Source organism: Diadema antillarum, unplaced genomic scaffold, assembly GCF_040938485.1.
Source record: "Diadema antillarum isolate AM-2024a unplaced genomic scaffold, OU_Dant_1.0 seq00000512_RagTag, whole genome shotgun sequence".
NCBI classification, from domain to species: Eukaryota; Metazoa; Echinodermata; class Echinoidea; order Diadematoida; family Diadematidae; genus Diadema; species Diadema antillarum.
Genome location: NW_027271466.1, coordinates 513013 through 529044, shown reverse-complemented (window position 1 = coordinate 529044; position 16032 = coordinate 513013). Strand labels below are relative to the sequence as shown.

General features: G+C 35.8%; 1 long non-coding RNA gene across 1 annotated transcript; it reads left to right on the top strand.

The window, feature by feature from the left end:
- The first annotated feature begins 7946 nt into the window (after positions 1–7946).
- On the top strand, positions 7947–13686 carry LOC139734130 (uncharacterized). Its single transcript, XR_011711141.1, has 5 exons — positions 7947–8265; positions 8696–8929; positions 9636–9713; positions 12035–12319; positions 13144–13686. It is a non-coding gene; the product is annotated as an uncharacterized lncRNA (long non-coding RNA).
- Positions 13687–16032: the final 2346 nt, after the last annotated feature.

Genomic DNA, 16032 nt, shown 5'->3' with positions numbered 1-16032 from the left:
GGAGGGCAAACGAATACGTTAGGAAGAAATCCCTCTGCGTTTGCCCCTTGTCTTACACACTGGAGAATTTGTGTTATTTTATTAGTCAGAAATGATATTAGGTTCGATACTGCGAAGTTTCGTCATAATAAGACACAATAAGTTCATATAACTTGGACGGATGTTTCTGACTTCGATATTATACAATATGGTTTATTATAACAAACATTTGTGACCCTGCACCTCAAAACAAACAAAAAGTCGCCAGACATGAATTTTTAGTTAAGACCATGTTCTGAAAGAGCAGACTTTAAGCTTTAAAATGATGTATAACTCAAATCAAATGGACTCTCCTAACCTATCTAAATATTGGAAAGAAAGCACAAACTCAGGAAAAGTATGAACTGAGAAAAGAGGCTCTGAAGTATTCTACAGTGTACAGTGTTTATTCAAGCGCTTAATCTTTACCAAACCATGCTGGCTGTGAGATGAATGGGACAAAAAACAGGAAGTAAACCACCAGAGTAACAACACTGAAGGGATTATCAGATTAAACTGAAATCAAGCATGCCTCATTAACACATTCTGTCCATATTAATGCCAACTTTCAAAGCAGTAGCACTATCCTTTCAAAAGTTGTTAGAGTTGAAAGTGAAGAGTGTGGACAAGGTTTTTCAGAAATGAAAAAGGGATTCTAAAGAATCACACTATTCTACCAAAAATGTTCGAGATAAACTGCTAAAAAAACACACTTTCTTGCCCGTTTTATGATACCAAATTTTAGCATAATGTAAAAGAAGACCCGCTCTTTCAGAAAATATGAAAAAGTCAAGTTCGGCTAGGTTGACCCATTTCACTTATTTTCAGTCCTCACGCAAAATCAGTGTGTGCGACTTTATGTTCGTTTTGAGGTGCACGGTCACATTTTGTAGCGCGTCATTTCGGAGGCTCGTTATTCATACAGTTTGTCAATCTTAAAATTGATAGAGTTCGTATAATCATGAAGCTTTTTTGTTCGGTAAGTGATAGGAATCTCCAAAGTTTAATCGAAAGGTTTATTAATTGGAGCATAAACAATCAGGTTCGTTTATCCAAATGTGGAAAAACAAATTAACGACCAAATCCTCCAGATTTCAAAACCTCATGATAATCGTTTTCACCTAAACGAATATCAGGCCCATTCCACTTTTAGAAGAACAGACCTAAAAATAGTGTACCTTAATATTTCATTTTCGGATTAACAAACTTTCGGAATAAGAACATTTTTAGTAAGAAACCTCCTGAATGAACTACGAACATATTTTTTTTTTTCCATTTTCGGAATAACAAACCTTTGGACATTCGGAGTAACGAATATTTGGCAGAGCGAACGTATCAAAGTGCAACCTTAAACCTATTCTAAAACATTACTTTTTTAACATGTGTTTTCAAAGTAAGCACAAAAGCACAAACAACTTGACGATCTCTCTGTCTTTTAAATGGAAAATGGAAAAAAAAAATCTTGGAGAGAATTACAAATAAAGATTGCTTTTCATTGATGAGTATAAAAAAACAAAAAACACCATGTCATTATAAGCGGAGGATTTGCGTGTTTTCATCAGACAATAATTGTATACTGTAATTTTTTTTTGTTCGCTTGTGACGACATTTCGATAAATAAAAGAATAAACAAAAAAAAAAACCCTTCTCCAGAGGAATTCGGTATAACGCGAGTGCACTGGCAATTCTTTCCTCTGTGTGTTGGAGCTCGATCCCTTCTCTGTTACTGTTCATTTTCATTCAACTGCTTCCACGTCCTTTTCCATTTCTTCTTCAACACATGCCCACTACAGACTTCTTCCGTCATTTCATCCTTTTTGTTTCAATATATCCTGAATGTGACTGCGTAGCACTTTTCGGATTTGTTTTGTTTTGTTTTGTTTTGCTTTGCATTTTTGTTTGGTCGCAGCATTTTCAGGCTACTTAGGGAATGAGAGAAAAATCGTCGTGAAGAGAAAAATAAGAATGTATTAAGGCATTAAATATCATGACAATTACAGCGAACGTCCGTGATGGAGACTAAAACTGGATGTGTTCTGTTCCCATAATCAAAAGCTAAACACTTGGAGCATCTGTCACTAAAAACTGGCACTGTTCCTCTTTCTCCTACTATGTAATCCATGGACTTATCTTTATCTATTTATTTTATTAAGTCTTCTTTAAAAGTTGGGTAGTCCCTTTCAGTGCCACAAAGGCCTGCTTTACAAGGGAGCAGTGCATTGATATATTCTGAATATTCTACCAACTTATTCTACCAACGAACATCCGTGACCAAAACGTTTTCCTTTTGTTATTACAGGTAAATTGAGTGCTGAACGTTATTCACTTTTGGGTATGAGCGACTCGGTGATTTGGTAATATTTTCAAGTAACATTAACTTGATGTACAGTGATATATTTGTAATAATGAGAAATTTCCTTTATCGGACCGAACGTCCGTGAACGAAACTTTCAGAACCTGTAACAGTGCAAATTGTCTCCAAAACCTCATTAGAAAGAAATGTAAATGCACAGAATTACAGATTACGCAATATTCCGTTTTCCTATAACTAGATTTTCAGTGCTAAGCTGTTTTTGTTTAATTAGAGGGAAAACAAGCGTAAAATTGGGAGTAAATTTTCAACTGTTTGTTCATCATGATCATATACCGCCTTAACAATTCTGAAACTACTGCTCTAAACTCATTGTTTACTTTGTAAAACTTTATTTGTCGCTATTGGAGCCAAAAGTTGTAAAGAATACAGACACTTTCGGGACAAGTTATCCTCGATCGGATTGCATACATCACGGACGTTCGCTGGAATTGTCACGGACGTTCGTTCTACTACTAGGGTCATGTTCCAGGACGGGTAACTAATCGGCAGAGAGTACCTAGCCTTCCTAACTCTTTCAAAAATTTGAAAAGGTATTTTGACAATGCAAATTATAAGAAAGTTGACATCCTTACAACATATATATTGCTAAGAGGGGGATTAGGAAGTGAATTTTCAGAGAAAATATTATTATTTGCTTGGTTTTCGGTGAATTGCACGGTCCAAAAACTGCGGACGAGTCTCAGTCCGCTCCAAACATGACATGCAGCTCCTCGGCTAAAGAGCCAAAAGTAATATGTACCTTCGCCATCAAAGTGAGATGGTGTCCCACTCGATAACGTTTCAATCATCACGGACGTTCTTTTTTTCTCGGAGGTTCTTCTAAAAATGTAATTCCGGTTCCCATTTGACAAGGGATGGACAAAAATTCAAACGTGTGGCTAGATCTTAGTTGATTTGGACTCAGAACAATATCGCCAATAACGTTTAATGGGCTACGATCTTTATTAGTAAATAGCGGGAGCACGTCCGTGACGAAAACTGAGTATAATTTTGCATAAAAGAATGTTACATCCCATGTACAGCCAGCAGACGTACAATTTTTGCAGGATATGTTCATTAGGTGGAACACTACATTTTCGTATACATTACAGTTGGGACAACAAAGTAGAATTTGCAGCAGCGATAGAAATGAAAGCATCACGGACGTTCGTCTGGTTAGGGCTCTGATATTTCAATTGTTCTCTGTAATTTTATACGTGCTCATAAAGTTCTTATAATTTTGTGGTACATACCCATGATATGTCAGATCCAGAACACGGTCAGATATTAGATGCCACATATCATAAAAAAGGCACATCATTAGTTTGAAAAACAGAAATTATTGTGAAAATAGCGTTTGTACCGTATTTTTACGCTTTAAGTCCTTGTCAAATGAAAAATATCAGTCAAAAGTCAACCAAACCATACATTTCCTGAAAGGAAATTTACCAGGCTTTGAGATGACGTGAAAGAATCTGGTTTCTTAGATCATCCTGGCGTGTTCTAAGGGAAAGAATGTCACAAGGTGCGAAAATTGGCAATTGTACATCGTTCAAAATTCTCACCCATTTTTATATATATATATATAATATATCTATATCTATATCTATATATATATATAGATATATATATATATATATATATATGTATATGTGTGTGTGTGTGTGTGTGTGTGTGTGGCCTTGCATCACAAAACCAACAAAGAGTCGCTAGACATGTATTTTTAGTTAAGGGTATATTCTGAAAGAGCAGATTCTAAGCTTTAAAATGATGTATAACTCAGCTGAAATGGACACTCCTAACCTATCTAGATATTGAAAAGAAAAAAAACACACTCTGGAAAAGTGTGAACTGAGAAAAGAAGCTCTGAAGTACAGGGTCTATTCAAGCGCTTAATCTTTACCAAACCATGCTAGCTGTGCTATGAAAGGGACAAAAAACAGGATGTTGACCATCGGAGTAACAACAATGAAGGGATTATGAAATTAAGCTGAAATTAAGCATGCTTTATTAACACCCTTTGTTGATAATTACCGCCACCTTTCAAAGCAGTAGCATTATTTCTTCTTAAGTTATGAGAGTTGAAAGTTAAGAGTGTGCAAAGGATTTTTAAGAAATGAAAAGGGGACTCTTTAGAACACACCTTATCACAGTGGTCTACAAAAAGTGCTCAAGAAAAACTGCTAAAAACCAATTTACTGTTAGTTTTATGACCCCAAGCTCTAGCACAATAAAGATGAAGATTTGCTCTATCAGAAAATATGAAAAACTCAAAACTGGCTAGGTTGACACATCTCGCCTATTTTCAGTCGTCACACAAAATCAACGTGTGCGACTTTGTATACGTTTTGTGATGCACGGTCACATAATATACACTCAACCAAAAAAGTAAGCTACCCCGTAGCATTTTTGGATATATCTCAAAAAGTATTTTACCGACTTTCGTAATTCAAACGGGAATGGATAGGGAATTGTATTAATCATAACATGAATGGCATGTCTTGCCACCAGTTATCATGCTATGAGTAATAAAATTGACTATCCGTTCCCGTTTGAATTATGAAAATTGGGAAAATACTTTTTGAGATATATCCAAAGGTGCTAAGGGGAAACTTACTTTTTTGGTTGAGTGTATAAACATATATATATATATATATATATATATATATATATATATACATATCCGTTTCATGTCAGCTTCATTTCAAGTCAAACGTGCTGTGACGTCGATGAAATTGAAGGTGCAAGGTGGCTAAATGTTTTGATACATATATTAATTTGAAAAAAAAAGCTTGTTGTCTGAGTTCGGGAAAGAACATATTGATACGAATATGGTTTTGTCGCCCTAACAGCAATTATATAGGCCTACACGCTAGACTCACACACAGTCATTATGTGTATATATATATGTATGTATATATATATATATAATTATATATATATGTATATATATATTTTATATATATATATATATATATATATACATATATATATATATATATATATATATACATATACATTGTATACAAAACCATAGAGTAAGACCATGAAGTAGGCAGAAATGAAATACGTAATGTAAACTATGAGAAAACGTGTCTGTAATCACGGGCTATACTATCTATACAGCCAAATTACGGGTTAGATTACCGTTTCAGTTTCGATAGATTGTGATCATAATTACTCATCCCTTCAAAAAGTATTTTTCTAGGACGCTGTGAAACAATGCAAATACCGGGATGTTTTCATAGAAAAGAGGGGAGGGGAGAATCATTGGTCAGACTTCAGAAATCATAATGTCGTTACATGGTTTGACTATCCCTACGAACATTGTAGAAATTACTCAAATCAGATTACACGTACTGCCCGGTCAAGTAAAAACAAAACAAATATGTTAACAGAAAGTAACGTATCTGACATGATAACAACATACCACTAGATTCCTTTATAATAATCAATCGCTTGGGAAGAAACCCTGTCCATTTACGAGAGAAAACCTCTCGGTGTTACTTTCACAGCGTAATGGATACCAAACTATCCAAATTATTACTTTTATTCGGAATGCTGCCACTGTCCGTCACCGATCATGCCAATGTTTTATAATGAGGATTTAATTCACCAATTGCTCACATACACTTTTTTCCTTTAATACCACTATGGATTTCATCTTATTGATGTCTTGATTGCACTATCTTGATAATGAAAACATTATCTCCTGTTTGAAAAGGTGCATTATTTGCAACAACAAAAAAAGTACAGATTTCCCCCTCGTTAATACTACCATTTTGTCGATATTTTCGTCTTGAAATGTCGGTGTGATCATATAAAGAAATCTCACTTCTATCTTCCACGGGTCAAACACTATGTACTTCCTGTCTAGGGAAACCAACGTAAGTGGTGAAAAACGAATACAATGGTGGGTATATAATGGTACTCGAAAAAATGCTAAGAGGGATGATGGCCCTGACAAGAGTGTCAATGCAGGGACTCGTATTCGTGATTTGAAGAATGTTATCATTGTGGTTTCATAATGAAACATAAGGCATTTGTTTTTAAGTAGATTCCAGAAGTGACTGCAATTGAAGGGTCCTGTATTAAGGCAGTGCCAATTGTACATGCTTTTAGGCTCTAATATGGAAAATCGTTTACATTTCTTTAAAGGTCGAAAATATCGGTAGGACACTTTAATTTTGATTTTACGAAGTAAATTTTTGTTTTTTGTTACAATTATATAGCCTCAATTTCAAATCGATCTTGAAAAGAACTTGATTTTTTGCTTCGTTCTGAAAACCCATCCCCATCAAACCTGATAATCAGAAACAAAAAAGAAGGTTCGTATTTCGCACGTTTTTAATCAACACTTCTAAAAATGATATCCTCTTCTCAAAACACCTCCCAATAACTTGTAAAACAAATTGACAAAATCACTTTTCATCATTATGATGCTCAGTTGCCTATAGTTTCTTTTGTATCAGTACGCTTCAATGATTTGTTATTGTACCATGTCACTTGATCCATATCTCGAGTGTGAACACTTTAATGCGCACTGTCGTGCGCAGGGGAGCGAGCGGGAGACACAGCCTGATTATTGCGTAGTATAGTCACTGATGCGACAAGTTGTAGTCTGAAAAAGACGCCATCTTGTTCAGTACAGATATTGGGTTAGAAAACTCTGCTGGAGGAGAAAGGTTGTTTATTCCACGGTAATAGATCATATTTGTGCTTAATAGTAGAGTCTGACTCTGAATAGCAAAAATGACGAATGAAGTCATGGCTCTCAGCTTAGCCAAGTGGATATTTATAACAGTGGTGATAGGATTCTCGTTGCCTCCCCAAATTTCATCGGACGTGATAGGTCAGTACTTTATACTTTCTTTGATTGTTTACTTTTGAACCCCCAACAATTATCCTGAAAAAAATATGTATACGCATATACTATGTTTCTATATATGTTTATATATATTTCTTTCTTTAATGATATTGGTATTGATGGCAGTGCTGACATACGGGAAGTTTGATAATTTCTAGCTTCACGTATTATCATAGACATACAGTTTTATGCGCAAATTCATCAGAACGATAACAATGCCACCAAATAACCCGGTGCTGAACAAGCGGTTGTTAAGTTTACAGATTAATCATGTATAAGGAGGGTTACACATTTATCTAGATATTCTGTTCTAGTTGTTGTAAATCCGCGCAAGTTCAACGAAAAGAATCCTAACGGATGTCATTTGGGTAAACCACTTTTAAAATACCAGCTCTGAAACATGAGTCAGACAAGAAAGTTGCAAAGATTGAAAGGGAAAAGAATGTTATGTATCCATTAGACTATGTTGCAGTCTATTAAGCAATTCACGTGATTGTAAAATACTGGAAACTGCCGTCTTTCGCGAAGCACCATGCCGCGTTGTTCTATAAAGAATAAATCTGTCAAAACGTATATGCCTACCCTCTTTTGGCACGTTACTGAAATAGTATAATGAATGATACTTTAATTATACTTAGTATTAAATATCGTAGGAACAAATGTGTCTATATCTATTTCACTGATGGTCGCCACTGATTTCAGGTCAAACTCTCGACTGTTCGATGGGACACACTACCCTTGAGATCCAGGCAGATAGCGTGATACGAGTAGTTGCCGACAGGTGGGAAATACAAGCACCAGAGGGTCAAAGGATGGTTGTATGGCTGCAGTCTATCAACAACGAGTACATAAAGGTTACTACAGAGGATGAAATATCTACCACAGAGAGTGAGATTGAACTTGAAAATTTCAGCAAATCTCCACCTATCTTTTCACTTGGCCACAAGCTGAGACTTAGACTATATATATCCGACCCGGAGATATATATATCCCGTGAGAATAGACATCACCGCAACGTGTTTAACAGGTAATTTCTTCCATTCTTCATGTGTGATACACAATCAAATCGTCTAATAATTGTCATTTCTGTCATGAATAAACGTTCCATTTTGTTATTACAGGCACCATCATGATCTACACTAAATGATTTGATTTCAAATTGAATCATGGCCGTTAACTGAAAACTACCTTGTCATGTTCATGTTCTATAGAATATCTTGAACAATAATAAATGCAAAAAACTCGTTAAAAATTACCTTAATGAAACACTGATACTCGGCAGAGTTCGAAATAAATTGCTTCAAAGATTGAATTCTGATTGTTGAATTCTTAAAGTTGTTTGAAGAATAAACATCGATTAGGATTCATGTTATGTAACAAAGATTTCACTTAGAGAGATTATATGTTTTTCAAGAGTATAATTATTGTTATTATTTTTGTGATACACTTCTGTTAAGGTACACATCTCTTGCCTCCTCTGCAACTCATCGGGGGGCAGTCTCCTCTCGAAGGTTTGGTAGTTTCGGGATCTGCTACTGACAGCTTTTTTTGCAGTGATGACTTTACAGAAAACGTTGCTGATTCGATCTGTGGTGCCCTTGGTTTTCCTTCATATCAGAAAATTTCTAGTTCCAAGTTGCCCTCTTATTTCAACGCACGAAGTTGGATCAAGGCTGAAAGTTGTCCCGAGCGTAAGTAAACTTTTCTCCAGCTGTGTTCGGTTATCTCAGTTTACGAGTCTTACAGAGGATAATGATGGGTGTAAAAACGTATGTGGTCACTATAGAACTTGCAATTATCAAAAGTTATCGGGGCAGTTTGAACCTTTCAAGAAACTCTTTGTTGTTCATTATTACAAATACATTTTACAGGAAAGTGTCCTGCAAAAATTTTCTTCATGATGTCGTGGTCACCAATCACGAATACATGGGTATAAGGTATTCAATTTAATTAGGTCAAGTTAGATTAATTAGATCAAATAAGGTCCTAACAAATGGGAAAATGACTGATAAAATTAACAGTGTTTTCTTTTATAAGCAAACGTTATGCTTTACCACATTTTGAATTTTTGAATTAAAAAAAGTATCTACAACTGCAAAAAGATGTGATGGTATAACGTTATTGGTATTTATAACGTTAAAATGTTACAATGTAAATGTACTTTAATGCTCTCCTTTCATCATCGTTATGCCCTTAATAACAATATCTGCATTCTTCTCAGATTTGAATGTATCAGCACACATGTCTAACTCTCACAACAGTCTGATAGAATATGTGTATTAAAGAGCACATTCCTTTTTTTTCGATAGGGTAGATGACAAGTGAAGCCAAAGAGCGATCTGTGGTGAAAAAAAAAATCATCATGTTGGGTTTTTTTTTTTTTAATACGTCTCACAGATTCGCGAAGTATGGTAAATTGCTCGTGGACAAGGACCGAATGTCTGTCTGAGAGAGCCGTGCACTTAAAATGCCGAGGTGAGAAAATGTGTTGAAAACTTCAAAGATTCTGTGCGTCTTTGGTTGATTAGTTATAACACAGCATCACAAAATAACAAAATGGCGCAGGACCCTATTTTACATGAGGACTCAAATAGATGAGCCTAATCAATCTTTGCTGCTCTCTTTCAATCGTTTTCTGAAAGAACAATTCAACTTCAACATGACTTTAAGAACATACGGATACTTGAGTTTCATGCAAGATTTTCTGGAAAACTTTTGTCAAATAATAATGATTATGTATGAGTTTCTTTTCATCTCTTAAGAACTCTTTAAGCACTGATAAATTTTGAACCAAAGTAAAAGATTTGCAAATGTTATATACTGAATTGCAAAAAAGGTAGAGGCATAAATAAAATGATCTTAATGAATATCAGCATAAGACGATAATCCAATCATTGTGAGTGCGATGGAGTGTTATATACGTGTATTCTGTTTAGTGTCCCACACATCGCACCGAGCTCCACTGGGTTGATTATGACCCTTATAGATTTCTGTTCAGCATCTCTTCTCATTACATACCTTTGCTTAGTGTGTGTACTCCATGTATACTCCAGGTATTTCAATATGTTAGAAATAATTTTGAATGGAGTTATGCAATTCTTAATCATTAAGTCTGCTCTTTCAGAATCTGTCCTTGTTTCATATAATGGACGACTTTTTGGTACTTATAAAATGCAGGGTCACAATTGCAACTCCGATATCTATATCTCAAATACAATACTGCTGGAAGTCAGAAACGGTACGCTATTAAAAAGCTTCTAGTAAACCAGTTAGAGGACGTATCACATAGTCTCAAACACACAGACATGCAAACATGGGCTCGGCCGCAGCCGAGTCCGGCCTTCATTTTACTGTAAACGCGCAAAAGGCCAATATGCGGTACCAAAATCGGCCGCGCATTTGGCCAAGCTCTGGAGGTAGTCTCGGCCATGGCCTTTTCTCACTGTAAACGCAAACTGGGCCAAATGCGGTACCAAATTGCCACCGGCGCCCTCCCAATATTAGTGTTTGTTTACAAGCAGAGAGCCACTACTACAAAATATTGATCAGTTTGAATTAACAGCCTGGACCGAGCCCTCCACTGTATATGGACAAAATATCGGGGCCAAGTACCGCAATTGAGGCCGGGCTCGGCCAAGCCCTACACTGTAAACGGGGTCTTAGATAGTCATTTGGGACTGAAGTGTAAGCCCTTTGTAAGAAAACAAGTCATCTACAGTTCTCTAAGTCATTCCGTATTCTGTTATTTAGTTATTTTAAGTTTACATTTGCCATAGTTTAAATTGGAAGGAATCAGTACCCTAGTATAGCTGTTTTATCATACACTGTAATAAAATTGATCGCAAGAGGACAAGTAAATGTATGGATACATAACTCTCTGAGTTTTAGGCAGTACACCTATTTTCTATGATGATACGAGTGTTATACTGACATTGACTAATGAGAACTCAGAAGAAAAGTAAAGAGCTTTGTAATCATATACTTACATGATTGTATCATTAATGTATTCTATTGACAGCTTTACAAACCTTGCCAGGATGTTGAATATCCAACTCAAGTGAGCACTATAAAAAATGTTCCCATTAAAAAAAATATGTATATTATATGTCGCATTTTTTTTAGACTTTCAATGATTTCATGACATTGATGAGTTCGACATTGTTTAAAGTCAAACCTGAAACCTGAAATATTACATGTCTATCATGTCCTTACCGGCAGATATTTGTTTACCATAACCTCTTCATTTATGAAATCATACATATGCCTAAAATACCCAAACAAACGAGGCTTTCTTTCCAGCCAAACTACGCACTCAAATAAAGAACTCGAAAAGAAAACACACGCTTAACAAATTGGTTATAAGTATTATTTACCATTTGCAGATGAAACAAAACCCCAGCGTTAGTGCTTCAAAATAGTTTTAGAATGTAAGTTACAGATAGAAACAACCAATGTAAAAGTGTTAATCAATTTGATCAATGTTAAGCATTGTTAAATGTACAACATGTGAACAATAGCATTAATAAAATTGTTTCTGCAATAAACCATCTACAGTTAGGGTTTACTGACAAAAAAAAAGATATGTCCTTATGTTTTAGACTTTATTGCGAAACTTTTATATGATAGGATGTTTTGTGATACAACTGACCTACACATATGCATCAAATTTGATAACCAAAGCATTTTAAATCACCACGATCACTGCTCCCAATAGTAAATCGTACCTTTAAGCACAAATTTTGAAGAATACTTTGAGGGAAAATTATTCTTAATTGACTACGGTCTTCTCCCCTCAGTCCCTGGTTATCTCGGATGTTACAAGAAAATGTCGAGTTCGCAAGTGAATACTCTAAGTCGGAGTTTCCTCAGACATACCGTAGAGCACGATCTGGAATGTGTCTTCATGTGCCGAGAACAAAGACAATTTGCTGACGTAGCTGTTCTACATCGAGGCGCGTGCGTGTGCGTCCCATCAAAGTCATTTGCCAGCATATCCTCTTCAGAAACCAACCTTCACGAGTGGTCGTGTCCTGATAGAGCTGAACTGGAATTCAAATCTGCTGTGTGTTATGCGTTTAATGGTAATTTTAACTGCTTTTTCTGTGAACAATGTATATTTTGCAAGCATATGTTCACATTTTACATAATGGTCATAATTTTCCATCATTTTGGTAAATTTAATATTGTGACCTCAGATTAAACAAACACAATACAAAGTATAAAGTTATGCCATTATTTTCTCATCACCTCACAAAATCGCATACGTATCGATATTCATCAAAGTGGTAAGTGGAATCTTCTAAGAAATTATATAACAAATATCAATCATTGAAATCAAATCGATCTATCTTTCTCTTTCTTTTTTTTTTGGGGGGGGGGTGGGTAAAGTGCGTTTTTTGAATAATTTAAGGGATGTTGTGTTTTGAATTATTTTTTTTGCTTCCAAATTAGATCCCTTCATGTTTTCTCTTTACGTTTTTCAATTCAATTCAATTCAATTCAGTTCAATTCAATTCAATTCAGTTCAATTCAATTCAACTCAATTCAATTCAATTAATTTCAATTCAGATCGATTCAAATGAATTGATGAGGAATTTCCTGCATCGAATATATATTACAAATGAAATGCAGTCATTTCTTTTTATGTTCAAGACAATAAAATTTACAGTGTGCACATCCGAACATGAATGAGATATACGTCTACAGATTGAAGAAAAGAATAAGAGAAAACGTCAGTTGGGAACCACTCGGGATATAGTGAATCAAATGATCTGGCTGCAGAAACTTTGTGTAGCTGCGTGTGATATAGCCCTAATAGCTTGCGTAATGGTGATTCAAAACATGTTTTTGTGCCTCATAACTTATTCATACATGTTTTGCTCATTTCTGGTTGCCTACTATGTAGTTTCCTATGGTTTTTGCGACCAACTTGACGACGTCTCACACGGACAATGGGATTCCAATGTCACGTGGTTTGGTTCCATTGTAAACCTGACCTGTGAGGAAGGTTACGTCGTCAACGGCAACGCCACACTTCAATGTGTGGCACTGTTTGGACAGTCGACTTACTTCCCGGTTTGGAACTCGTCTGTACCATCTTGCAGAGAAGTGGACAGTACGTCTTTTGTTCCCAGTCTCATATTCAATTTCTTTTAAACTGCACTCACTAAACACATGGCGCTCTCATTTTGAATGCAGAGAGGTGCTACCTTGCACAGCTCAGAAACAATAGATAAAGGTGAGCATGTTTATATCAAATTCTAGGCAACCTCAGCAACGTATAGCAGCTCGAAATCAGGAAGTCACTGTGCCCTCTTTTCTCACGCTATGGATGCCTCCCGACAAAACTCTCCTCAAATGGAATTATAAAGACTATAAAAACACTCAGGACCAGAAAAGTATTGACCAAATGAACAAGTTGATATGTGGAAGAGATCTTCAGTTAAGTTGTGGGGGCATTTACTGGCTTTTCGCCCTTTGAGCAATTTAGAAATGCCATCATCACATAAAACGAAAGAAAACATGACCGTGAAAGACGATATGTTTTCATATTTCATGTAAGTGTTCATCATTTGACTAAGCAATTACTGTGATTGACAGGGTCCTTCCTTTCTTTATTTTGCCGCTTGCATATCAGCTGCTGGAATGTTCTGCGATCTTCCTGGTAACGTATCTCATGGGGAGTGGAACTCCAACGTAACTTCAGTGGGATCTTCAATAACTCTTACTTGCGATGATGGTTACGTCATCAATGACAGTGCCACATTGCAATGTGTGCAATCCACTGACAGCGAGCTACCTGCATGGAATGCATCAGTCCCAACTTGTCAGAGAGTCGAAACAACGTCTGAGGGTACTTTCCTTCTTGTTCCGTTTTATCCTTTTTAATCAATAATAAAACCTAAGCAGCAGATACATTATTCAACATTAGAAAAAAAAATAAAGATACGCATTCCACATTTTGAGCGACTTGTGTCACTGCAGATGAACAATTTGAAATGGATGGTTTGGTACGTTTAGATTTCATTCATTTTAGGACAACATAACATGTAACACAGAAACTAATGGATGTAGCTATACATGAATGGTTTTGACTGATACAATGAAGCATTTATGAAAAACGACAATGATTAGTTTTTATTCTCACGTATTACTTCTGTTAAATGGTGACACAGGTTAATTTATGATCCTCGTCATGAATATCCACGATCAGATACGGACATTTGTGAGTAATGTTTGCCTAAAATATTATTGCATTTACATACGTTTTAATGAGACTTTTAAGTATACTCGTACGCGTCATGACATATCACAAGTTTTCTTTATTTGTTCGTCTTGGTATTCAAAATAAATTTCAGAGAAAATACATCTTGTTTTGTGATTTCTTGGTTAATATTTTTGTTTTTCATTTCAAGTGGGTAGTTTCTTGCCCTCACATTACAAGTAAGACAACATCTTTCACACGGCTCTCTCCTCTCCCATCTAAGATAAATAAAATGATGCCTGACTATCATGGAGTCACACCACTTGAGCAGATGAATATGACAGCAACAACAACAACAACAAAGAACATTGTAGAGTCATGTTCTTATACTCTTGACTAACCCCAAGACTCGTAAAACTTCATGCTCCTTTTCTTCCCAGGTAACGAGTTGAAATGTAGTAACCCTGGTAACGTACCAAACGGAAAATGGGATTCAAACATCACACGAATTGGTTCCATGATAACCTTGGATTGTGACGAAGGTTACATTCTTACTGGCAACACAACTTTGATTTGTGAAACGTCGTCCAACGGTGGTCCAGTTTGGAACGCATCAATCCCATCGTGCCTAGAAGATGAAGGTAAATGTTCAACCTTAAATATATCTCCATCTGATGATTTGCCTTGTTAGCTCTGTTTATGAGTACGTACATCATAATTTCTCTGCATACTATCGAAAGGTTGAAGTTCTAACAATCACTTTAAAGACAATATAAAGTTTTGGTACCTCAAAAGTTTCCCTGAGTTTCCTTGTCTTAGTTTGTGTTTCAGGTTAAAGTACCTTTCGTATAACTAACACTGTGAGACTTACTCGCCCCAAAGTGCTCTCATGTCTTAATAATCATGAAATAATGGTTTCGTACCAGAGCAGAGCGGGCTCTGAAAAATTCGAACGAGCTGTTAGTTTGACTCGACGCGGTACCGCGACAATTAATATACACGTATTGTACGAAACTATTATTGCATGATTACTAAGCCATGAGAGCACTTTGGGGCGAGTAAGTCTCACAGTGTTAGTTATATGAAAGGTACTTTAACCAGGAAAAAAAAAAAACTAAGACAAGGAAACTCAGGGAAACTTTTGAGGTACCAAAACTTTATATCATCTTTAAATCTCAGTGCCTTTCATGACATGATTCTATTGAAATTGACCAAATGACCCAAAAGTTGAGTCCAAGACTCACATTAACTAAAATCTAGACATCGATGATGTTTACTATAAACATAAATGTAGCTCAAGTGCAGAAAGCGATTTTGGACTAAGTTTTGATAATGTGGTGTCATTTACTACGGACACTATTTCCATTTCTATTTTAATATCGGAATAGTGCGAAAGAAAAAAAAAATCGTGACGCATCATCCAAGAATACTCGATGAAAACTTCATTGAAGATATAACGGCAATGATATTCTGATATTTAAGATTTAAATATGTCTGTCACAAGTGAATCACACTATGAGCACCTATGAACATGTTGCTTCAATACAATCAAAATTTATTCTTTTATGAAGTAGATATGACATTGGACAA